The sequence below is a fragment of the Ambystoma mexicanum genome, chromosome 1q (assembly GCF_040938575.1).
Source record: "Ambystoma mexicanum isolate Mex_15411 chromosome 1q, UKY_AmexF1_1, whole genome shotgun sequence".
In the NCBI taxonomy this organism is placed as follows: domain Eukaryota; kingdom Metazoa; phylum Chordata; class Amphibia; order Caudata; family Ambystomatidae; genus Ambystoma; species Ambystoma mexicanum.
The window spans coordinates 685928979-685955937 of record NC_090922.1 but is presented as its reverse complement, the minus strand read 5'-3'; positions in this window follow the sequence as shown (position 1 = coordinate 685955937).

Here is a 26959-nt window from a genome sequence, read left to right as displayed (position 1 = left end):
CACCAACCTTGAGGTGGTTAATGCAAATGAAAGGGGAGAACCCAAAACTATTGAGATGGTCAATCTGCCTCCATGGGTTTGATTTCACCATTGAGCACAGGTCAGGGTGTCACCACCAAAATGCTGATGGTCTCTCTAGGATGTTTGTAACCGACTAGAGGTATGAGATTTATCCAGGAGTGGATTCAATCCTCCTGTCCCTTAGTCTGGGTGGGGTGGGGGGCGAGTGTTAGGGAGAATTCTATTATAAGGCTAATTTCCCAAACCTAGTGAGTCCCCCAGCAGCTTTGCTGGAATTTTGGGGTTTGTTTTTTCTCCTGCTAAGAGTGAGACTCTTTTCCTCCCACTCTTAGGCATGATTTGAGGTATGTCTTTGACTTTTTGTGTGGCTATGGGCTATTGGGTCTTTTACTCCATAGGGTATCATCTGTTTTTAGTATGTGTGTTACACAGCACCCTCAGTGCAGTAACACAGGGGTGTCATAGTGACCCCCAAACATAGACTCCATACCCTGGGACTGACTACTGTCTCCCAGGGCATGTAAAGTCACCATTGACTTTACTAGTCCAAAATAGTGAACAGAACCAGTACAAACCATCATATTGTGGAAGTACTGGAAGGGGTTAATTCGATTCCCCCTGTGTCTGTTTCCAAGGGGGCGCTGTCCAGTCCCCCCTTGTTGAGTTTCTGGCTGGTGGCAGTGGTTACCACGCAAAATATTCCACCAGAATATTTCCTATGGGATTTTCCCATTGATTTTAAAAGCACCACTTTTTGATGCAATGCTAAAGATACCGCCGGTTTATTTATTTAATATTAAATCACCGGTTGGGTCTTTTTGCCAGAACTCTTTTCTAAAATAGCGTTTGTGTCCGTCTCTGTAACTACAACCAAGGTCGGGCCCTTTGTTCCAATTTTTGGCGGGCTTCTCCACAGAAGCCCCCCAGCTGGTGCCACTCTGTCTGGGTTCCACAGGATGTGTGGGTGGGGGAATTGGCACCGTGGACTGCGTTGCCTTAGCAACCCAAGTCGCATTCTGTTCTGATTGGATAGGATTTACTGCTTACTCCTGTAGTCTTAATCTTCTTGCAGTGGTCCCCAAGGGAACTGCACAGGATTCTGCCTAACACTGGTGTACAGCGGTGGGATTTGTATTGAGTATACATTGTAGATTGCTTCTAATACTTTAGTGCAACTAACCACAAAGCTTAGCACTATAAAAGTTTATTTTCTAACAAGTCAACTATGGAAAGTTACAGCCAGAAGTCCCTGTCTGCAAAAACTGCTGATTGTTTAAGAGTCCTTTGTAGACATAAGGATCTTTCTGTAAAAGTCAAGAACATAGAATTGATTGAGAGAGTGTTAGAAAACCAAAGTCTGGGTAGTGGTTCAGATGAGCCTACCTCACCAGCAAATGTAGATAACAGTAATGAAATTAATATGGATCAAAGTGTTGATAATATTGTTGTAGAGTCAGATGAGGAAAGTGAGGCCAATGTAACTGTCCTCACTGGCCATCTGCCTGCTCTAGCACCTCAAGCTGTGTCTACTGGACATTTGTCAGGTCCCACATTAAGTCCTGCATTCATTGAACTAGAAAAAATGAGACTTGAATTACAGTTCAAAAGAATGAGTGCCCAATATGAACAAAAGCACCAAGAACTAAGGCTCAGAGAAATGGAGCTCAAACATGAGCTAGACATGAAGAAATTGTCTGTGGAAAATGCTTCTCTAACCGGATCCTCTAGGAGTTCCAGTCCCAAAAGATCCCGGATGCTTAAAGAGATTGTGGGTATGTATGAACCTAAGTTGGATGTGTTTGATTGGTTGGCTATGTTTGAGTATAAACATGGGCTCCAGGACATCACAGGGAATAAGTTGCTTCCTTGGTTGTTCTCTAGGCTCGCCCCTGTTGTATCTGATGTGGTAATGGAGTTGGGAGAGGTGGATAGGATGGACTATGAATGTGTGAACCTAGATTTAATAGCTAGATTTGGGAAGACCCCTTCCCAGTACCTTAAGAGGTTTAGGACCCTCAAAAATAATGATGGTACCCCTTGGGCTACCTGGTTGAGTGAAAGTTTGAAGAACTTAGAGGGATGGATTAAGGGTTACAGAGTGAACACTTATGAAGGAATGAAAAATCTTGTTATGTTGGAGTCAATTCATGATGCCTTCTCTCCTGAGCTCAGACAGCACTTGGCTGATTCAAAGGAAATAGATTCCAAGATCTAGCTAAGGCTGTTGACTTGTGGGTTGCCAACAGGGCTACTCACAAGGATTCTGGGGTAACTCAGAAAAAGGATGAGGGGAAACAGCCTAAAAAGGACTCCAAAGAGAATTCCAATAATTCCAATTCCAAAGAGGGCTCCAAACAGAACCATAAGGGTAAGCCACATGGGAAACCAAATCAGGCTAGTGTACCTTCTGGTCCCAAACCAGAAGGAGGTCAGAACAAGCCACCATTCGTGAAGGCATTTGGAAAATGCTATGTTTGTGGCTCTACTGACAATGTGAAAGGAGAACCCAGATGTAAGGGTAAACCTTCAGGGGTCCACACTGTCTCCTTAGCCTTCGCTCCAGAGGAGGAAGTACAGGTGCCCAGTGGAAACTTTCTATTACTGGCTGATGAACCCGTAGGAGTCTCAGCAAGTGTTTCTTTAGTGTCCCTGGGGTTGGGGGAACAACAGAATTTAGATATCTATAATTCTATCCCAGATAATGCTAAAGAGTATTATAAGCACAGTGTCCAGGTGATTTGTCACGAGACTCCTGCCATTAGGGACACTGGGGCCAGCAAAACTGTGGTGAATGAATCTTTTTTGAAGGCAGAGGATGTTGCTAAGGCACCCAAATGCCTCATCAAGTTAGCTGGAGGGCCTATGCAGATGCTTCCTCAATTACCAGTTCTCATCCAGTGCAATGATATGACTGTGAAGATACCTGTCAGTGTAGATTGTGAGGTACCAGGAAGGGTTCTGTTGTAAAATGACCTGAAAACTCTTGGAGTAGTGTCACATACCCCCAGACCTCCTAGTAAAAGGTTAAAGGAGCTAACGAGACCTGCAAGGGAGAAAAACATGAGAGGTTCTCCCAAGGAGATGATGAAAAAAGAATTCAATCCTACTCCACTTGAGCTACATTCTGCTATATCTGAGCAACCTGAAGCAAAGGGGCAACCCAAGACTTCTAGAAGGAAACCAGCAGCAAGCGCTCCAGTGCTTCCAACTAGGACTTCCCCTAGGTTGTCCAAAGTTGCACCTGTAACTCCACCTCCAGCTGAGGCTGAGAGGGAGGTACAACCCTGTGTGGTTGAACTAGACTCTGAAGAGACAGAGCTAGTAGAAGGGCAAGAAATTATTGGAGATCTGGATCCTGTTGACCATCCTGAGCTGTAGTCATTACTGGCAGAAGGTGGACCCAAGAGGGCAGACTTCAGTAAGGGACAAAGAGAATGTCCAACTCTGAAAGGTCTTCGCCACCAGGCAGCTTCTCAGGCTGATGGGCAAGAGCCTGGGAAGTATAGGGTGCACTGGGAAGATGGCCTCTTCTACAGTGACCCGACTGAGTCTGCACCTGGAGACTACAAGCGACTTGTAGTGCCTCAAGAAAACAGACTCCAGTTCTTGCAACTAGCCCATGAGATTCCTCTGGCTGGTCACTTGAGTTTCAAGAAGACCAAGGAAAAGCTCTCTCTCTACTTTTATTGGACAAAGATGGGGGCTGAGGTAGATAAGTTCTGCAAGAGCTGCCGCACCTGCCAAACTTCTGGTAAGGGTAGTTCCAAGAATGTGGCACCTTTAGTGCCTCTCCCAGTAGTGGGAGTCCCATTTGAGAGGGTAGGAATCGACATTGTTGGTCCCCTTGATCCTCCAACCTCCTCAGGCAACAGGTTTATCCTTGTTGTAGTAGACCATGCTACGAGGTACCCTGAGGCAATTCCTATGAGGACTGATACAGCGCAAGCTGTGGCTAAGGCCCTCTTGTTATTTTTACCAGGATTGGGTTTCCTAAGAGGCAATCTCTGACAGGGGGTCACATTTTATGTCCCACTACATGAAAGCCATGTGGAAAAACTGTGGAGTGACCGCCTACCACCCTTAGACAAATGGGTTGTTTGAAAGGTTTAATAGGACCATGAAGAGCATGATAGGTGCTTTAGAAGAACCCCTTAAGAGGAAGTGGGATCTTCTACTGCCATGCCTTCTCTTTGCTTGTAGAGAAGTCCCTCAGGAGGGAGCAGGTTATAGTCCCTTTGAACTACTTTATGGCCATCCAGTCAGAGGTCCATTGGCCCTGATTAAGGAGGGGTTGGAGAGTGCTCTTCCCCCAAGCCAGTCAGAGTGACTGACTACGTGATAGGACTCCAGAGGAGAATGTCACAGATGATGGCACAAGCTAGTGATAACCTGAAGGTGGGTCCAGCTTTGGTCAAGCACTGGCATGATCAAAAGGCTAACATGGTTGAGTTCACTCAAGACCAGCTAGTTCTCGTTGTGATGCCAACAAGGCAGAGGGCCTTGCAAGACAGATGGATGGGACCCTTCAAGGTTGTGGGTAAACCTGGAGAGGTGAACTATCTGGTAGACTTGGGCAATCCCAAGGAGGCTCCCATAGTCTTCCACACCAACAGACTAAAAGCGTATGTCTCTAGACCTGAAGTAGGAGACTTGCTTCTAGCATCAGCAGAAGAGGAAGAAGAGAGTGAACCTCTCCCTGATCTCCTCAGAGGCTTACCTTTGGATGAAAAGATTGAAGGAGTTAATCTCTCTTCAAATCTGACACCTGAGCAACAAGAGGATTGCAAATCTTTGTTAAATCAGTTTGCCTCCCTGTTCTCACTTTCACCAGGCTTGACCCCCTGGGGCCAGCATGAAATACTCACTGGTGACTGTCTGCCTGTAAAAAGCAGAGGGTACAGAATGTCAGAGAATGTAAGGACCCACATCAAAGGAGAGGTCCGCAAGATGCTTGACCTCGGGGTAATAGAGCCCTCTACTAGTCCATAGTCTAGCCCAGTTGTGTTAGTACCAAAGGCAGGATCCAAAGAGCTGAGATTCTGTGTGGACTATAGAGCCCTTAATGCAGTCACCAAGACTGATGCCCATCCTTTGCCAAGGACAGATGAGTTGGTGGATAGACTTGGTTCAGCCAAGTACCTCAGCACATTTGATCTGACGTCAGGCTATTGGTAAATAGCCCTGATAGACCATGCCAAGGAGAAAACTGCATTTTCTACCCCAGTTGGCTTATACCAATTTAAGTTTATGCCTTTTGGACTGAAAAATGCACCTGCTACATTCCAAAGGATGGTAAATCAGGTTCTGACTGGGATGGAGGACTTCTGCATGGCATACTTGGATGACATTGCAGTGTTCAGCCAATCCTGGGAAGAGCATGCTGACCACCTAGGACATGTTTTGCAGGCTCTAGAGAAGGCCAATCTGACCATAAAGGCAAGTAAATGCCAGATTGGACAGAGTAAAGTGGTCTACCTTGGACATGAGGTAGGAGGTGGAGAAATAAGGCCTTTGCCCAGTAAGATTGAAGCTGTGCAAAATTGGACAACACCTACTACTCAGACCCAGGTGAGAGCCTTCTTAAGTCTCACTGGGTACTACAGGAATTTCATAGAGACCTATGGGACCATAGCTTCTCCACTGAATGTGATCTCCTCTCCTAAATTTCCTAAAAAGGTCAGATGGAATGAGCAGTGCAATCAGGCCTTTTAAAACCTGAAGAAAGCCCTTTGTCAAGCTCCAGTACTAAGAGTTCCTGACTACCACCAAACTTTAATTGTACAGACAGATGCTTCTAATGCAGGTATAGGTGCAGTCCTTAGTCAACTGGATGGGAAAGGTATGGAGCACCCCATTTGCTTCATCAGTAGAAAACTGAAGGAATCTTAGACAAGGTGGGCAACCATTGAAAGAGAGTGTTTTGCTATTGTGTGGGCTCTGAAGAAGTTTAGGCCATACTTGTATGGTTCTACTTTTGTTATTCAGACTGACCACCAACCCTTGAGATGGTTAATGCAAATGAAAGGGGAGAACCCAAAACTATTGAGATGGTCAATCTGCCTCCAGGGGTTTGATTTCACCATTGAGCACAGGTCAGGGTGTCACCACCAAAATGCTGATGGTCTCTCTAGGATGTTTGTAACCGACTAGAGGTATGAGATTTATCCAGAAGTGGATTCAATCCTCCTGTCCCTTAGTGTGGGGGGGTGGGGGGCGAGTGTTAGGGATAATTCTCTTATAAGGCTAATTTCCCAAACCTAGTGAGTCCCCCAGCAGCTTTGCTGGAATTTTGGGGTTTGTTTTTTTCTCCTGCTAAGAGTGAGACTCTTTTCCTCCCACTCTTAGGCATGATTTGAGGTATGTCTTTGACTTTTTGTGTGGCTATGGGCTATTGGGTCTTTTACTCCATAGGGTATCATCTGTTTTTAGTATGTGTGTTACACAGCACCCTCAGTGCAGTAACACAGGGGTGTCATAGTGACCCCCAGACATAGACTCCATACCCTGGGACTGACTACTGCCTCCCAGGGCATGTAAAGTCACCATTGACTTTACTAGTCCAAAATTGTGAACAGAACCAGTACAAACCATCATATTGTGGAAGTACTGGAAGGGGTTAATTCGATTGCCCCTGGGTCTGTTTCCAAGGGGGCACTGTCCAGTCCCCCCTTGTCGAGTTTCTGGCTGGTGGCAGTGGTTACCACACAAAAGATTCCACCAGAATATTTCCTATGGGATTTTCCCATTGATTTTAAACGCACCACTTTTTGGTGCAATGTTAAAGATACTGCTGGTTTATGTATTTAATATTAAATCACCGGTTGGGTCTTTTTGCCAGAACTCTTTTCTAAAATGGTGTTCGTGTCCGTCTCTGTAACTCCAACCAAGGTCGGGCCCTTTGTTCCACTTTTTTGCCGGCTTCTCCACAGAAGCCCCCCAACTGGTGCCACTCTGTCTGGGTTCCACAGGATGTGTGGGTTTGGGAATTGGCAGCCTGGACTGCGCTGCCTTAGCAACTCAAGTCGCACTCTGTTCTGATTGGCCCAGTGGTGAGCCGCCCGGCTCACCACTTAGCATGTATGAGTGACAGCTAGGCTGTTGAATGGGGTTTTTTCTGCATAAAAGCAGGGCTTTTGGGACTGGAACTTCAGAAGTCACCACAGGACCTAAGAAATCCGAAGACGTCTGGCCTCTTCCCTGGGCAGTGCAACGACTCCAAGTTTCCTACTCAACAAGATCATCTCTTACCCTGGTCGAAACCACGAACTGCACCCGCTGCCAGGAACAACTGCCACTGCTGGAGCTTCCTCAACTTTAAAAGTACTGTGTTTCACCTGGCCTCCCTTTCAACTGTTTGCTAAAGGTGACCCTTAAATCCTTGGCTTTCCAACTGGGTTGGCCGCCAAACCTTCTAACTTTACCTTCTGAATCGACCCAACCTCTTTTGAATATTTTTACAAAGACTTGAATGTATTTCTCAACTGTGTGATCTTGGGCACATTTCACCTTGCTCCATTTAAAGTGGGCCTGGCCTATGAACTTTGGCTCTACAGTAGACTCTGTATTCTTTAACTTGTTTTGGTCTTTTAAAAGTGTTGGGAACTGTTTTATTTTCATGAACTGCCTTTTTCTTTCCCTTTTTCTTAATTATTGGAGTGCCATCTAAGTTACGCGCTCACCTGTTTTGACAAAAAGTGGTGTTTTGACCTAGACTTGTCTAATAATTCTTAAGGGAGGTGTCTATACTTTACTGATTGTGTTTTGAACTTGCTTTGATTAATAGTGCTAGTGTATTTTCTAATGTGTGTGTTAAATAAATAATTATATACTTTTGATACCAAGCTCTGGTCAATGTTTGCTTGCTCTGGATGTGTTTTTAGCCCTATTGTGTATCCTCTGTATACTGCCCTACTCTTCTTGAGAGAAGTCTGACTGCTCAGCCACAGCTACCAGGTAAATCTGGGTGGTACACACTGCTCCACATTGGGTTTACTGCTTACTCCTGTAGTCTTAATCTTCTTGCAGTGGTCCCCAAGGGAACTGCACAGGATTGTGCCAAACATGGGCCACTTTTTCGTTGGTGCCAGAGACAGTTTTATGCACCAGTCCGACCTTGGGTGCAGGCTCGGACTGGTTTATAGGGCAATAGGCCCATTGCCGAACTAAAAACGTAAAATACTTGTGTGGGCCAGTTTTCTGGGTCAAAGTGGGTCACTTTTTTGGCCTATCTGGGCCAGTTTGATGACTTACTTCATTATGCGGCTAATAGTTTTGACCAGTGTTTCTGAATAAATATTCTTTAAAATGTACAATTTGCATCACATTATTTCAAAAACCTTCCCCTTGGGTACTATTCAAACAGCGTCACAAATGGATCGAATTCCCATTTGCAACTGTGGACCATGTTTTCGTTAGTGCCCGACACAATTTTATGCCCCAGTCTGAGCCTGTGTGCAGGCTTAGACTGGCTTGTAGGGCAATAGGCCCATGGCTGAACCGAAAACGCAAAATGCTTGTGTGGGCCAGTTTTATGAGTCAAAGTGGGGCACTTTTTTGGCCAATGTGGTCAGGTTTGATGACTTACTTCACTATGCAGCTAATAGATTTGACCAGTGTTGCAGAATAAATATTCTTTAAAATGCACAATTTGCATCACATTTTATCAAAAATCTCCCCATTGTGTAGTATTCAAAGAGCGTCACAAAAAGAATGAATTCCCATTTACAACTGTCGGCCACTTTTTTGTTGGTGCCCGAGACAATGTTATGCACCCGTCCGACCGTGCTACGACTCCCGTGATGCCTCTTCAATCAAAAATCCTTTGTGGGATGATGGGAGTCATAGTCTAAAACATCTGAAGAGGCAAAGGTTGCAGACCGCTGCATGTACTTTGGAGGTAAAGCCAACATCTGCCGGCTATATCGTATAGGTCTGGAAGTCAGAATAACCATCCCGAGTTATGAAAACTGTGGAGAAGCAGGGTTAAAGGCCCATAATATCTGGTACTAGTACTTTGCCATATGACTGGGTCACACGTTTTGAAATGTTATTTCAAGTACATATACCAAATACTATGGAACTGGCACGTGTACTTTGGAAACATTCAGAACAATACAATAAGATAATAGAAAAATAGCAGCCAAGTGACGCACACATGAGCACCCATCAGTAAACAAAAAATAAGTCCTTTCCACTGTATTGGGCATTGTGGGTGGGCCACTACAGCAGGTAAAGGAAAACTGAAAGTCAACATGGACTAGCTGAGGGATGATGGGACTCAGGCCACCCCAGAGAAATGACACTAGCATGGATCACATCGTAATGCTAAGGATAATATCAATTAACACTGGGGTGGCTGCATGAGCCAATCCGCTCACTCAAAATGCCGGCTGAAACTACAGATCCAATTCCATGTTTTATGGCAGTTGTGTGCTGGTCGACCCATCCCCTGCCTCTATCTCCAGGTCTCTCAATCCCCCTGCAAAACACCCCCAGATCCCACTTACCTTAGTTCATTTCTCTCCAACTCCTTGATCAACACCCTTACTCATCATGGAAAAGGAAGAAGACCTCCATATGGAGCCCCAGCATCAATCTCCATGGACACCATCTTGGGTGGATTTTCTGTCGTGTGGAAGAGGTCTCTTCACTGAGCACCAGCCTCTATATCTGTGGTGATTATCTTCTGTGGATTTTGTTGCGTTTTGTTGAAAACACGAGGTTCTTGACTTTCCACGGACAGTTATTACATAACAAGGATGCTCTACATATCCATTGGTTGCTATGGCCAATAATGCTCTAGTCCTTTCGTTTTTATGGTTTTTAACGGCTCTGGATCCATCATTAGAGTCCGTTGCTGTTCTTGGTCCTATTCATTGTGGCCTAGGGCCATTAACGCTAATGGTACAGGGCATTATTGCCTAATTATAAATCGGAAATCTAGTATCCTACAAGTCACTGAATGGACACATCTGGGTGTTGAAAAGGGATATGCAATAATAGACTGCTTAATGAAGTACAGTGATAAGGAAGAAAGTTTAAGAGCATGTTTGAGTGATCAACATGGCAACAATAATACAAACCCAGATTTTAAATACCAGCAAACAGTGGACATTATGTTGCTAGAGAACCACCAAGCAGTGACAAAACCACTAAGTCTGACTTTCTAAATGTAAAGGGTAATTTTACTTTAAATCCCAAAGAGCGAAAAAGGGAATATTTTTGTACATTTTGAAAACTTGACCTTGGGTTGTGAAGCGATTGCCCAACCCAGTGCTTTCAACCGTAGCTTTTTCATCAATTGAAGACAATCTCCACTTGCCCAGCTCACCGCAATTCATAATGTCAGCCAAATTGCCAAGTTCACTGTATGCAATGCATCCCTATCTGTGATGCACTTTCTCCGACTTGCACCTATTGTACATGCTCCAGAAGCCAGCGTAGTCTCATTTGCAGACACAAGAAGACCTGTAGCTTGGATGAGACACTGCTGCCCTCTGCCTGACAAGAAATATCACAAGCTGCTTCAACAAAAGCAATGCGCATGCTCACCTCCCCTCAAACTTGAAATGAATTTCGAAATGTGCAAATAAGGGCAAATGTTCTCTTACAACATCAAGACGAGACTCATTCACTGCAATGTATGGTAATGTATGGTTACAATTTTTCACACACGAGCAAACTTCATGGTGAATAGAAACATCATTTTTGAGCTGATACTTAGGGGCCGATTCATGGAACAAACGTGCGCCGAAAATCTTCGCGCAAGCAGGCGCAAGCAGGCGCAAGCGGAAAAAAACAGGCGCACGCGTGCGATTCATGGAAATCCCTGCGCGTGTTTACCACGGGATGTGCGCCAAACCCGTGCATGGCGCACACGTCACTGCAACATCCCAAAAGACGTGCGCGATGCGCACAGTGAAAGCGCACAACCTCGGCGCATACACCAGAAAGTGGGCGGAACACGGGGCGTAACGCGCGGAATGGGGAACAACTCGCGAAAACAAGGGCGTAACTGGGGATGTACTGCAGGGAAGCAGACGGAACGCCCACACGCACCCGAACCACACGTATTCATGGAATCGAATAGGGCAAAGCCACGCACAGCGAAAGACACGCACAAGCCGATACACGTCCGCCACACGAAGGCAGGCGGTAGCGTCACTGCGCATTACAAAAGTGGCAACATACAGCAATTGTGCGAGCGGGGCAAGTGTATTTCGGGGTTGCGCGGGAAGTTACACACACGATTGAGCGAGATACGTGTATTCCAGGGGTTCGCGGGAAGTCACACACGCGATCTGGCCTGGGGGAGCGTGCTACGTGTATTTCAGGGGTTCGCGTGAAGTTTCTCACGCGATCGGGCCTGGGGGAGCGGGGTACGTGTATTTCAGGGGTTCGCGTGAACTTTCTCACGCGATCGGGCCTGGGGGAGCGGGGTACGTGTATTTCAGGGGTTCGCGTGAAGTTTCTCACGCGATCGGGCCTGGGGGAGCGGGCTACGTGTATTTCAGGGGTTCGCGTGAAGTTTCTCACGCGATCGGGCCTGGGGGAGCGGGCTACGTGTATTTCAGGGGTTCGCGTGAAGTTTCTGAACTTTCTCACGCGATCGGGCCTGGGGGAGCGGGGTACCACTCACCGTCTGCCTTGCGTGTAGAAGAACGCGTAGCCAACACCCGCTGTGAAGTAATAGCGTGTGAACCCCAACGGATGGAAAACACACGCACCGCACGAAAAGCACGTACAGAACATAAATGCACGCGGGATCACCAAGCCCTGCCAGGGCAACGCCCGTGCGCAAAACGTCACAGACGCGCTTACGCTGTAAGGGCCTTTGGTCCAATGAAATCGCGTACGCGTGCTGACGCGCTTACGCGCTAAGGGCCTTTCCTCGATTTTCACGCTGACGTGCAGGATTTTCACGTGCCAAATCACTCCGTATCAAGCTGGCCACGCGAAAACACACGGAAGACCATGCACCTGCCCAGAAGGCCGAATCACTGCCCCCCAGTGCCCCGAGCAGCCTCCCACGTGCCATCTGCTGCTACCTGCCTGCCTGCCTGCCTGCTGCCACCGTGCCCTGCAATTTGGTTCCTGCACATCAGCCATCTGCAGGGGTCCAGTTGCTGTGTCCACCCCTGCTGGTACAGAAGACTCCCGACTCAAATAACATCGCTCCACAGCCCAGCCCCAGGACCCAGTTGCCCACCCACTCCTGCCCCTGGGGTTGCCATGTCGGGCACATCCACATCTGACCCCAGTGGCAACCCCCGGCCAGAGGGGCAGAGGGGCACCAGCTTCACTGCCACCGAAGTTGGTGTCCTGGTGGAGCAAGTCCTGGGGCAGTATGATGCCCTCTTCGGATCATCCCGCGCCAACAGGGAAGGACGGGAGAGGATCTGGGCCGACTGTGTGGTTGCCATCAACGCGGAGGGGGTGGCAACCCGCACCATCCAGAAGGTCAAGAAGCGCTGGGAGGACTTGAGGTCCAGGACCCTCATGAAGGCCCGGCGCCTCGTGGAGGGGGGCCGGGGCCGCATGAGTACCATCCAGTTGAGGGTCCTGGAACGCGCACACCCAGCGCTCCACGCCCAGGTCCTTGAGAGGAGGAGTTGAGCGGTAAGTGGCCAAGCATTGCTGTGTGAGACAGGGCATGTTGCAGTGTGCTGGTTGCCTGATACTTGCCTGCATGTGTGACATAGGCCATGTACGCATGTATGTGTGCAGGGACATCATGGGAATGCATGTGCGACCTGTAATGTGTGAACCGCACGGTTGTTGCATGTGTTTGAATGCGACATGGGGAGCCCTGTGCAGATTGCACACATGAGAGCATGGCAGTCTCTGTTCCTGGACATGGGTGGGGGCGAGGGATGGGTGCTGATGCCAGATACATATGTGGTATCCATGTGTGTGTGCCTGACCTGCGTGTCTGTGACTTGTGAGTGCCATGGATGCATGACACATGTCTGTGACAATGTACAGATTCACTGATGCAGCCTAGTCATCCTTGTATGCACTGTGATTGGGGTGTACGGGGCCAGATGGATGTGACTGAGGTGAAGTGTGTGCATGTGATAGGCATGCCCCATGATGCATGTGAGTCCCATTACATTGTATGATTCGAGAGTCCATTGGACATGCATTGAAATGTCCATGGCACGCACCATGACTGTCACTGTGTGTGTTTTGCCTGGACTGACACATGTGTTGTGGTGTGACATGATGGAAGTGTACTTTGACAGTGGCACTCATCTGCTATTGCTTCCTGTCTAGGGGACCATTGTACAGTACCCTGATGCTTGTGTTCTATGTCTCCCTCTACGCAGCGGCTAGTGAAGGAGAGGGCGGAGACGGCGCTGTGGTGCAAGGCGGCGGGGATGCCCCCACGGCTGCAGCGGAAGGGGTGGGTGAGCCCCCAGAGGGGCCTGCTACGGCGGAAGATGGCGAGGAGCCATCCAGGTTGGTGGTTTCCACAGAGGAGGAGGAGGCCGCCACTGAGGCGCACATGGGGCCTGGTGGGGGCATCCCTGCTGGTGCAAGTGGTGCAGTCCAGGGGCAGGGGCAGGAGGCAGCACAGGTCACCGTGGAGGGGCCTGTGCATGTCGCTGTCCCTGAACCTGTGGGTGCACCACCTTGCACCAGCAGGGATGCCCCGTCCCAGGCCCGTCCGCAGGTAGAGGGGATGTCCATGTCATCTGACTCCCCTCCACCTGCGGACGAGGGGACCCCTGGCCGTGTGGAGAAGGTCCTGATTGGGGTCGCGATGCGCATGGCTGTGATTCGTGATGCCGTGCGTGCTTCCCAGGAGGAGCACGCACGTCATCACGAAGAGCACCGTGCCGATGTGGCCCAATTGGGATCGGCCATGTTCGGGGGTTTCCTGCATGTGTCGGCCAATCTGGCAGCCCTCTCCTCCTCTGTGGAGACTATACGCCAGTCGTTCTCCTTGCCGTCTTCCGGCCCAGATGCCACCAGGGCCCCCTGTGGACCTGCCCTGACCAATGCAGCCAGCTCGGTGGGGATCCCATCCCTGCCACAGTCGGGAGTCAGAGGTCCAGCAGGGGTGGACAACACAGCAACTGGACCCCAGCAGATGGAGGATGTGACGGCATCATCGGGCAGGGCATGTGCACGACGGCGTCGGTGGTTTCCATCATCCTGGATGCCGTCGTGCTGGCAGAGGCAGTGGCGTCGGAGGCAGCACCAGGCTCGACGTGGGAGGCATCATGGCTCGGGGCCATCAAGATCAGAGGGGCAGGCATCGGCCGGAGGGCAGGAGAACCCTGGGATGGTAGTGTCTTCCGTGTGGGAGCAGTTGGTCCAGCGGATAGGTGCGGAGCGGCAGCGGGCGGAAGAGGAGCGGCTCACCATGGTCAGGGCGGAGTTCTCCATGCGTCGGGCGTTGAGGCGGGCTGAGGGCCTCGAGGAAGCTCGCAGGGAGTTCGAGGTGAACATGGGGTTATCCCTGCGAGACCTCGGGGCCAGGACAGAGTCCCGCCTCCAGGACATCGACATGGAGTTCGATGATGCCCTGGCCGGCAACATCACAGAGTGAGCCGCAGGACTTGCCCGCTGCCATTGTATATAGTTATATAGTTAGTGGTAGGTTTCCTTTAAATTATTTTTTTTTTATTTGGTTGCGATTGGACAATGCGCCACTTTTTTGTATATAGTTCAGTTTTTAGTTAGTTGACATAGTTAGGTTTCATTTGGGTGGGCTCATGGACCCGGGATTGTCTTGTAAATAGTTCTTCTATGGATTTTTTGGATTTTTTTCATGGACATTCATCTTCTTTTTGTTGTTTTGCTTTGTGGTTTTTCTAATTTCATTTCCATTCTAGTTGATTTTCAATACATTTTTATTTTCATCCTTCAATGTGTCGTATCATCTCATTACTTTCATGCATGTCATGTTGGGTGTTTTAACATTCACTTGCAGCCATTGTGTGTGACAGACATGTGTTAATTTGCATTATTTACATTGGGTGTGTAACATGTAATTGCCTTTGATATGTGGGTGGATGTGATAGTTGGTTGTGCCTTTTGGCAGGGGAGGATGGCCATTACGGACATGATTGGGGATTGTTGGGACCCAGGTGCAGGGGGGCATGGATGGGACATGGGCGAGGGCCTGGTGGAGGGTGCCCCGCAATGCTGGGGGGTGGGGGTGCAAGGGGACATGAGTTGGACATGGGTGGGGGCCTGCTGGCAGGTGGCCCACAGTGCTGGGGGGTGGGGGTGCAAGGGGAAATGAGTTGGACATGGGTGGGGGCCTGCTGGCAGGTGCCCCACAGTGCTGGGGGGTGGGGGTGGTGGGGGACATGAGTTGGACATGGGTGGGGGCCTGCTGGCAGGTGCCCCACAGTCCTGGGGGGTGGGGGTGGTGGGGGACATGAGTTGGACATGGGTGGGGGCCTGCTGGCAGGTGCCCCACAGTGCTGGGGGGTGGGGGTGCAAGGGGAAATGAGTTGGACATGGGTGGGGGCCTGCTGGCAGGTGCCCCACAGTGCTGGGGGGTGGGGGTGGTGGGGGACATGAGTTGGACATGGGTGGGGGCCTGCTGGCAGGTGCCCCACAGTGCTGGGGGGTGGGGGTGGTGGGGGACATGAGTTGGACATGGGTGGGGGCCTGCTGGCAGGTGCCCCACAGTGCTGGGGGTGGGGGTGCAAGGGGAAATGAGTTGGACATGGGTGGGGGCCTGCTGGCAGGTGCCCCACAGTGCTGGGGGGTGGGGGTGGTGGGGGACATGAGTTGGACATGGGTGGGGGCCTGCTGGCAGGTGCCCCACAGTGCTGGGGGGTGGGGGTGGTGGGGGACATGAGTTGGACATGGGTGGGGGCCTGCTGGCAGGTGCCCCACAGTGCTGGGGGGTGGGGGTGGTGGGGGACATGAGTTGGACATGGGTGGGGGCCTGCTGGCAGGTGCCCCACAGTGCTGGGGGGTGGGGGTCGTGGGGGACATGAGTTGGTGTTCATTAGTTCAAGGAGACATGTGCCTTTGCTGGGGGGCATGCCCATGTTGGGTGGGCTGCCTGCGGGACATGACCAGGGATGCAGGGTAGTCCCCTGTGGTGTGGGCTGCCTGCAGGGGCCGTGGAGGGTGTACAGGGAACACCTGGGAGGACCCACACTGTCAAATCACATGTAGGACTCCCCGGCACCCCTGAAATACACGTACCCTGCTGAAATCGCGTGTAAAACTTCCCGCGCACCCCTGAAATACACGCGCCCAGGCTATTCGCGTGTGGAACTTCCCGCGCACCCCTGAAATACACGCGCCCAGGATATTCGCGTGTGGAAATTCCCGCGCACCCCTGAAATACACGCGCCCAGGCTATTCGCGTGTGGAACTTCCCGCGCACCCCTGAAATACACGTACCCTGCTGAAATCGCGTGTAAAACTTCCCGCGCACCCCTGAAATACACGCGCCCAGGCTATTCGCGTGTGGAACTTCCCGCGCACCCCTGAAATACACGCGCCCAGGCTATTCGCGTGTGGAACTTCTCACACACCCCTGGAATACACGTAGCCCGCTCCCCCAGGCCCGATTGCGTGAGAAACTTCACGCGAACCCCTGAAATACACGTAGCCCGCTCCCCCAGGCCCGATCGCGTGAGAAACTTCACGCGAACCCCTGAATACACGTAGCCCGCTCCCCCAGGCCCGATCGCGTGGAAAAGTTCACGCGAACCCCTGAAATACACGTAGCCCTCTCCCCCAGGCCCGATCGCGTGAAAAAGTTCACGCGAACCCCTGAAATACACATAGCCCGCTCCCCCAGGCCCGATCGCGTGAAAAAGTTCACGCGAACCCCTGAAATACACGTAGCACGCTCCCCCAGGCCCGATCGCGTGAGAAACTTCACGTGAACCCCTGAAATACACGTAGCCCGCTTGCCGTGCTGGTACAGGGTTAGCGCAGCCCTTTGCGCTGGATTGGGGATTTTGATGGCTTTTCCCTGCGCGGAAGGCGTTCTTGGGGGCGTAACTGGCGCTGCTGCAAGGTCGCTGCGCCACTGTGCGCCACGGCTGGTTTTGGTGGCTGGAATCCATCAATACGCTGTGCGCGGAAATGGGTTTTGGTGCACGCGGCTGGCGCAGGGATTCGCACGCGCACACTGTGCGCCAGCCGCGTGCGCCACTTGTGCGCTGAATTCTATGAATTACCCCCTTAATGTGTAACCTACATCACTGTCAAGTGTCTCCTACCATTCCAATACGGCACCCATGAAAACCTACAATAGACAAATTAAAGGCACTATTTTCATCATGGAGCATCTTGTTGTAAAGCATTGGGACCCTTGTCATTGTATTCAAGATCACGCTAAAAGTGGCAGCCAATCAAAAAGATAAAGCAAGTTGTTATAACAAAAAATAACGTACCTATTTGTTTACATTTAAATTTCAGCTTGTTAATTAGTATTTTCAATACACCGTCATCATTAATACATTTCCAACTCTCATCTCTCTCTTCTTGGCCATAACAATGAGACTTTGTATTGAAATGTCCCTATGTGTTAACTACTGACCTTTCCACCCCCACAAAAAATCAGTTATATTCGGTGCAATAAAACCCTCAAAGCCATCTACAGTGAATGTATTAACGTGCCAGGATATTTTGGTGCTATTCGTGAAAAGAGCCATCTTCGAGTTGAATCTATGGACAGCTCCTGCCTTCCTTGACGCTCTATTCCTGCCCTCACTAATTTCGAGGTTTGACTGGGTAAAGTCGGCATTACTAGACATACACCAGTCAAATCTACAATGCAGCATTTTATGATCACTCCAGGGGTTACTAATCACACAAAACTGGGAATTAAATGTTAAATAAAATAAGTCTGTAAATGCATAATCTAGGACAGACTGACTTGAGCCTCTGTGCCACGCTGATTGACTGGGAATGTCACGTTCCACTGCATCATTCAGCTTAACCAAATGTAATGAGGACAAAATGGAAGACCACTTGTAACCATGTTTGTCCTTCTTCTGTAATTTACTCCCATCCGGTCAAACTGATACATTATCTGTCATCCCTTCCTCCGGTTTGAGTGGACAAGTGGAATTAAAATCCCATAACACTAACACGTGCCCTGTTATAAATCTTACTCATCTAGCACTCGAGATAAACAGTCAGTCTATCCAAGCAACCCTCCAGTTGGCAGATTTCATTATGATAACAATTAAAAAGTTACACTTTGTTCCACGATCATTGCATATGAATTCAGCCATTGGAGCTCCCTGCTGAGTTTCCTCTTTAATGGATGAGAAACAACCACTGGTTTTAATCATAGTATTTAGGCCACCGCCTGGCCGGCCCCAATACCTTTTTGGGCTGCCTGAAAACAAGATGTAATACCATTGAACCATGGTTGGTCAACAACTCACGGTTCTTGTATACAAATGACATCACATTTTTCTAAAATACTGGCCACTTCCAAATTCGAAGTCAAGTTCCTTTGACTCATGGACTTCCAAGAAATAAGGTCAAAGTTATGCCTCAGAGCTAAAGTTTCTCAGGCAATGCAGTGCCCTTTTGGTATTTTTATGCAAAGCTCCAGCCAGCCAAGGCCAATCAAGATCTTTGTTGTAAGCACTACGTACATCGTTAATAAATTGGACTTCCCTAATATCTGAGCTATCTTTATTTACAGACGCCATGATTTCTTTTGCAGTATTTAAATTCAAGACTCTGGCTGATTTAGATGCCTTAACATCCATCCTAACATTAGTTCCACACTCCATAATGTGAAAGCCAACCTGTTTAAGAAGCTGTTCTTCTTGCAAGATTGAATCAATTGCCAAATCAGAACTAACATGCAAGACAACCCAGTCTGTACGGTCTGTGTCCAGAAACTAAACCATATCAATGTCTTTGGTCGATATAGGATATAAGACATAGGTTTGAAATTTCTGCAAAAAATCATAAACATATTTGACCTATTTAACAACAGATGCATGACATCTTTAACTAAACTCTCCACAAGGAGTTTACATCAGGGATCTCTTATGGGGGCTGCCAGGGGTCCAAGTCGTGACCCCTGTGTCCTTGCTTGCTACCCCTGCAATCTCTCTTGCTACTCCTGTAAAAAAAATATATATATATATATATATTTCTTTAAAACTTAGACTCCTGGAGTAGCAGGGGCCCCCACAGCCCATGTGGTGTGGCGGCCCCACCACACCAGGTCTGGGGGTGCCTTGGCACAGTCAGATTTCACCCATCAGGATGTTGGCTGGGCCGGAGCGCACAGCGTGAGAAGCAAGCGCTCAGTAGGGGTTGGAGCTGACCGTGACATGTGGCACATATCACATGCCATGTTCAGATCTAACCCCTTCTATTGCTTCTTTGCAACACATATACAGGAACCAGGAAGCTCTCCCAGCTTCCTGGTTCCTGTTTGTGAGCAGCACAGAGGAGCCATGGGTGGCCTGGAGTGCCAGACCGAAGCTAGAAAAACAGGTAAGAAGGCTTTCAAAAAATAATTGAGGTGTATTTTGCATTTGTGAAGTGCATGCCAGATGTGTGTATGTGCTATGGGTCAGTGAGTGATGGGCGATTGAGATACAATGTGATAGTGTGTGTGTATGAATATTCTGTGTGGGTGGGTGTGGGCCGATGTAGATAATGCAGTGAGAGTAGATGTAAGAGAAGGTGTATGAGTGTCTGACTGGTGGGTGAATGAGTATGAATGCGGTAGTGTGTGTTTGAATGTTCTTGGTGGGTGGGTATGTGTCTGTGTAGAGAATACAGTGAGAGTGGATGTAAGAGAAGGTGTATGCGAGAGTGACTGGTGGGTGAATGAGTATGTATGTGATAGTGTGTTTCAATGTTCTGGATGGGTACGTGTCTGTGGAGAATGCAATGTGAGAGGTCGTGAGAGAAGGTCTATGGGTCAGTGAGTGGTGGGTAAATGAGTTGGAATGTGATAGTGTGCGTTTAAATGTTCTGGGTGAGTAGGTGTGTTCTGTGTGGAGCATGCAGGGCAAGTAGACGTGAGCGGTGTATGGGTGAGTGAATGGTGGGTGAGTGAGTAAGAATGTGAGTTTGCGTGTGTGCAAATGTTCTGGGTGGGTGGGTGCCAGTCTAAGTGTATGTGAGAGAAGGTACATGGGTGAGTGAATGATGGGTGAATGGGTATGAATGTGATTGTGTGTGTGAATGTTCTGGGTGGGTGACTGTATGGTGAATGCAGTGTGGATGAGTGTGGATGCATGTGTGTGTGTGTGCATGTGTGTGTGTGTGCATGTGTGTGTGTGTGTGTGTGTGTGTGTGTAAAAGGCCCTGGAAGAATAGAGATCACTAGAGCATTTTTGACACATCCTATATTGACTTTGCATGTTTTACTGGAATATTCAGGCAAAGCAAAGTTCATATGTGTCATTACCAGGGTCGAACTTGGGCATAAAATTGTCTCAGGCACCAACGAAAGAGTGGCCCATAGTTGGGAAATGGGAATTCATTCCTTTTGTGATGCTGTTTGAATAGTACCCAAGGGGGAGGTTTTTGTTAAAGTGTGATGCAAATTGTACATTTTAAAGAATATTTATACAGCAACACTGGTAAAAACTTTTAGCCGCATAGTCAACTAACTTATCAAACTGGCCCACATTGGCCCAAAAAACTGGGCCACACAAGCATTTTGCATTTTTTGGTTCGGCCATGCCAGTCCGAGTCTGGTCATTACCTGGCTAGACTGGCATTTTGGTACAGCCAGTTTAGACATTTCCTTACCCTGGCATGACATGTATTACTCAGCATCTTTGATAAGCATGCATGATAAGTAGTATTGTCTCACTTGACTGATGTTTTGGTGTAGCGCCCTCTATATTTCTTACTGTAGCATGCCTTTTTATTAACTGAGCCATAGCTCTCAACTCTCACGCTTTTGGCGGGTGTCACCCGCCTTGTAAACAGCTGACTCACCCGCCAAGCCTCAAACACGCCCATTCGTTTCAATGGGCCTCTCACCCGCCAAAACTAAAATCGGGTGTTTTCACCGCCTTTGCAACACAAATGGTTGAGAACTATGACTGAGCATCTATGATGAAGCAAGGATGATAAGTCTTCTTATTGGTCTAGACTGGCTTACATTGGAACCAGTTTGGACATGTTTTATTATTGTGACATGTCACTTTTAATGGTCAAACCAACAGGAGTATTTTCTTACATGGGAGTACTGGCATTTACTGGCAGAGACAGCTTTGTGCATATGTTAGTAATGATACTATACAAATATCTCAAAGCGAACATGAGTATGTTCTTGTATGGGATTACTAGCAAATGTTGGTGGAGCCAGCATGGAAATGTGTGGGCAAAGCCAGCACGACAAAGGGGGTAATTCATAGAATTCAGCGCAAAAGTGGCGCACGCGGCTGGCGCACAGTGTGCGCGTGCGAATCCCTGCGCCAGCCATGTGCGCCAAAACCCATTTCCGCGCACAGCGTATTCATGGATTCCAGCCACCAAAACCAGCCGTGGCGCACAGTGGCGCAGCGACCTTGCAGCAGCGCCAGTTACGCCCCCAAGAACGCCTTCCGTGCAGGGAAAAGCCATCAAAATCCCCAAACCAGCGCAAAGGGCTGCGCTAACCCTGTACCAGCACGGCAAGCGGGCTACGTGTATTTCAGGGGTTCACGTGAAGTTTCTCACGCGATTGGGCCTGGGGGAGCGTGCTACGTGTATTTCAGGGGTTCGCGTGAACTTTTTCACGCGATCGGGCCTGGGGGAGCGGGCTACGTGTATTTCAGAGGTTCGCGTGAACTTTTCCACGCAATCGGGCCTGGGGGAGCGGGCTACGTGTATTTCAGGGGTTCGCGTGAAGTTTCTCATGCGATCGGGCCTGGGGGAGCGGGCTACGTGTATTTCAGGGGTTCGCATGAAGTTTCTCACGCGATCGGGCCTCGGGGAGCGGGCTATGTGTATTCCAGGGGTGCGTGAGAAGTTTCTCACGCGATCGGGCCTGGGGGAGCGGGCTACGTGTATTTCAGGGGTTCGCGTGAAGTTTCTCACGCGATCGGGCCTGAGGGAGCGGGCTACGTGTATTTCAGGCGTTCGCGTGAACTTTCTCACGCGATCGGGCCTGGGGGAGCGGGCTACGTGTATTTCAGGGGTTCGCGTGAACTTTCTCACGCGATCGGGCCTGGGGGAGCGGGGTACCACTCACCGTCTGCCTTGCGTGTAGAAGAACGAGTAGCCAACACCCGCTGTGAAGTAATAGCGTGTGAACCCCAACGGATGGAAAACACACGCACCGTACGAAAAGCACGTACAGAACATAAATGCACGCGGGATCACCAAGCCCTGCCAGGGCAACGCCCGTGCGCAAAACGTCACAGACGCGCTTACGCTGTAAGGGCCTTTGGTCCAATGAAATCGCGTCAGCGTGCTGATGCGCTTACGCGCTAAGGGCCTTTCCTCGATTTTCACGCTGACGTGCAGGATTTTCACGTCCCAAATCACTCCGTATCAAGCTGGCCGCGTGTGCCCGATCGCGTGAGAAACTTCACGCGAACCCCTGAAATACACATAGCACGCTCCCCCAGGCCAGATCGCGTGTGTGACTTCCCGCGAACCCCTGGAATACACGTATCCCGCTCAATCGCGTGTGTAACTTCCCGCGCAACCCCGAAATACACTTGCCCCGCTCGCACAATTGCTGTATGTTGCCACTTTTGTAATGCGCAGGGACGCTACCGCCTGCCTTCATGTGGCGGACGTGTATCGGCTTGTGCGTGTCTTTCGCTGTGCGTGGCTTTGCCCTATTCGATTCCATGAATACGTGTGGTTCGGGTGCGTGTGGGCGTTCCGTCTGCTTCCCTGCAGTACATCCCCAGTTACGCCCTTGTTTTCGCGAGTTGTTCCCCATTCCGCGCGTTACGCCCCGTGTTCCGCCCACTTTCTGGTGCATGCGCCGAGGTTGTGCGCTTTCACTGTGCGCATCGCGCACGTCTTTTGTGATGTTGCAGTGACGTGTGCGCCATGCACGGGTTTGGCGCACATCCCGTGGTAAACACGCGCAGGGACCTCCATGAATCGACCTCCAGCGTGCGCCTGTTTTTTTCCGCTTGCGCCTGCTTGCGCCTGCTTGCGCGAAGATTTTCGGTGCACGTTTGTTCCATGAATCGGCCCCAAAGTGTTTTATAGTAGCATATATTGAAGGGACCAGCATGACAATGCATTGGGAAATGCGAGTTGTGCACTTTTGGTAACTTGCATCTATTGTGCTTTTTTCCATGAGTTACCCTATACTCTACAAAATTGATTGCAAACTGTCTGGCCTTCTACCCACATTTTCACAGAAAGTGTGCTGTGCAATGCACCATGTTAACCTATTATTCAAAAAATGTTCTCATGGGAGGGGGAAGAATCCCCCTGACCCCACCAAACCCGTTTTCGCTCGGCCGCAATTGCATATTTGTGACACATATTTACATCTTCCATTAAAACAACTCACCAGCTATCGCTGGTGGCTGGTATATTTTGGGACCAGCCACTGCCCCCTTCTTTCTATCCTAGGTGAAACATTTAAGCTTTGATTAAAAACATATTTAATTCTTTCACTTGGATTAGTGCATGCCCTTTGAGCAACATAATCTTCATGGACATTGCACACATGTGGTGGTCCGGGCCGGCCCGGGGTGTCACATGCTGTGTTATGGAGCTTGAGGGGTGGCTCTCAGCATGGCTCAAAGGGATGACTCCAAATTTGTGATACACCACTGATTAGGCCCTGCTCACCTTGAACACATTCAGTTGTGATGTGAATTGTTGAGGGTGGTCGCAAACTCGTCCAGGACCCTGATCTGGTGCAACACTGTTTAACAAAATAAGCATTGAACACAGAGTCTCAGAGGTGAGCGAGCCAAGGAGTGATCCACCCCTCCCCACTCAAACTCCTTCTTGGAAAGGGCTTTGTGGAAACTTCATTCACAGCCGGTCCTGGGGGTATCATTGAATAATGCACCTCGCACATAGAGCTCTGATAATCGTAGATGCATTGAACCCCACTCTTGAGGGAAGTGCAGCGCCTCCCCCTACCCACACCTCACCCTGTTAGAAAAGATTGAAGAAGAGTCATGTATCAAAGCGTAGGACATAAAGGTGTTATGTTAGGTTATGGGTTGTGGGGGGACATGTGGTTGCTTGTCACATAACTTAAAGATAAATGCACATGGAGACGGATGCCCTCAGCTTTCACCAACACAATAGGTTTCCTCTATCTTAGTGCTAGCTGACTCATAGATACATTTATAACCAGGGAATGATGTTGATACGAAATTCTGGTCAATTATTTAATTTCCAGGCCTTGATCGTGCAGCATTTTGCTCCTGGGTAAACAGCCAGCACACTCCTCCATAGGTCAGTGCTTTCTTAGCTTGTTTGACACATTAATGCCACAGATAACAAGAACTTCTGTGTCCATTGATCTATAGATTTTTCATACACTAGCTGTAGCCTGTGTTACAGATTTCGGTTACCCTGTTATAAGTACTGCAGTATGTATTATATACATCTAGGCTCCACGTAGAATCTGGAAAATGACATTCCACAAATGTGTGATCATGGACAAATCCCACCTCCCCCTGTGCATCAGTTCTTATATCTGGTTGAAATGAGAGCACCTAGAAACACGGGTGTTAGATGCATTTGAAGGTCGTGTGCCATCACTTCCTGGGGGGGCGGGTCAAATGACATCACTTATTGTGATGTCATCAGCGGTCAAGGGCCATGTGATGTCACTTCCGCTACCTCTGGAATTTTATTGAAATGACGTCCCTGGTTTACATGCACTTAAATTGTGGTGGCATTGTGAAATTCCCTTTAGAGTAGCCACACCACTTTGCTGGAATTATGTCGTCTTGATGCTTACCATCACAAGTTGGTATTGAGGTGTTTTTTCCAGTTCCTCTCAGCACACTATATGTCGTTGATACCTTATTCCAATGTTGAATAGGTGCCTTAAAAGACTTTCTCCAGGTGAAAAAAAACAGTTGATCAAATAGTTTGACCATAGACGAAAGTGGACAATTGGACAACAATCTGATATTCTCCCACTCTAAACACATCGAGCAAGAAGGTTTGTTTAAGTCATCATGCAAAAGATCAACTGGTTCAGATAAAAATCGTTTTTTGTATCGTTGTAGTCACAACTGCCTTGGAGTTGAAAATACCAGGAACATCCACGCCTGTCCTGGCAGTGTCTGTTCCTGTAGATACCTATGTAGCACCCCAGTTGTTAAAGTGAAAAGGCTGATCTGTTTGCATAGCGAAAGCGACAACGGTTTGGTCAGTATTGGCTGAACCCATTGACTCCAGGCCCCTACTAGAATGATCTAGACCCCTAAATATCAATGCAGTCCCCAAATCCTCGGGACAACTTGGCCAGGCAGTGTGAACTGACATGGTAACAGCTTGTTTAATGTACTGGTTGTTATAGAGCAATATCACCTTTATAAAAAAAGATCAGATGCTCACACATTCCATTAAGAGTTGTCTTACTAGCCAGTGTAATGTTAGTATATCCACATCTTAAAGAATGAGAACGGATGGGTGCTGCTTCACTTTTAGGGCCAACTTTCTCCTCTGAACATGTGTCTCTAATTACTGTTTCTCTAGGTTCTTTTGCAGGCACATTAGAATTGGGATTCTTGAAACTAACTTGAATATTTTGTGCCAAGGCTTTTCACTTACATGTCCAAGGGCCTCCTGAATTGTAACATTTCCTAGGAATTGAATTTTCACGAAGATCTCCGTCGAACACTTTTTTACTGTTACATGTTTCGATTTCTTTTCCTGAACTGTAGACATGTGTTTTCTTATCTGCAAGGCTTCCCACCGACCAATGCTATTTCTTTTCATGATTTCTCTGGGCAGGGAGCATTCATAATGGAGGTCACCACATTAGTATCTGTGCTCCACGAAATAAATATAGCCACTTATTGAGTTGCTGGAGGAGGGGATTTGTTGTTATTGCTTCCGTGGCCCATGTTCTGTTCTGATGTGGCAGCGTTTTTCAATAATAAGACTGCTTGTGAGAGGTCGGATTTAGAGGAATGTTGATCCAAATTCAACACAGCTCGTAAATGTGCCTCCTTCGAAGTCTTCTCCAATGTTCTTAAAATGGAATGTAAGAGAAAGGTGCGCCTCCTAGTTTTTACCTCAATGCTATTGTATAATGAAACAAATGTGGACAGTACATAATTTAATGCCACCAGTGCAGCCTGACTATTGTTACTGCTCTCAGTATTAAAAACATGAGTAGGTGGTGTGGGCTGTGTATGCTGGGCAGGCTGAGGCGTGGCATTACACGAAGAAATAGAAAAGCTCAGTATTCTCAGAGATGATGGTAGACAAACTATTTTCTAATCGTTAACATGTTTCTTCTTCAACATTTACTACTCGCAACATCTCTTCGTTGGTATTGGTCAAAGGCAGGATTGTTCACAAATTCTTGTCTGTGTTTATATTGACTGCTGCAATGTGGTCCTTCTTTTTATTAACAGAAGTAAAAAAGGCTGTCATCTTTGCCTGTGCTACTTTTTGGAATGGGCACGCGGTAAGAGTGGTAGTGGTAAATTACGTGCAGTTTCAACCATTTCTCCAGCGATGGTTTTATCCGAAAGGTTTGTACAAGCTTCTGAGTGCAAACATATCTAAACCTAGTGCAAGTCAGTGGTAAATACGATCAGCACTTTTAAGGGGTGAAGTTTAATGTACAAAGCAGCATGGTAACAAAAGAAGATCTTGAAAGCAACAGAAAACAACAATTTCACCATTTTAGACAATTCAAATATCTTACAGAAAATGTCTGCCAAAACATAATGTTATGCTATTTCACAGAACAGGAGCTGAAGGTGCAGGAGCAAGAGATCTGTCACAGAGTGTAGCTCTATCTAGACATTAGAGTAAACCATGGGCCCTGACATGATGTTTGGCC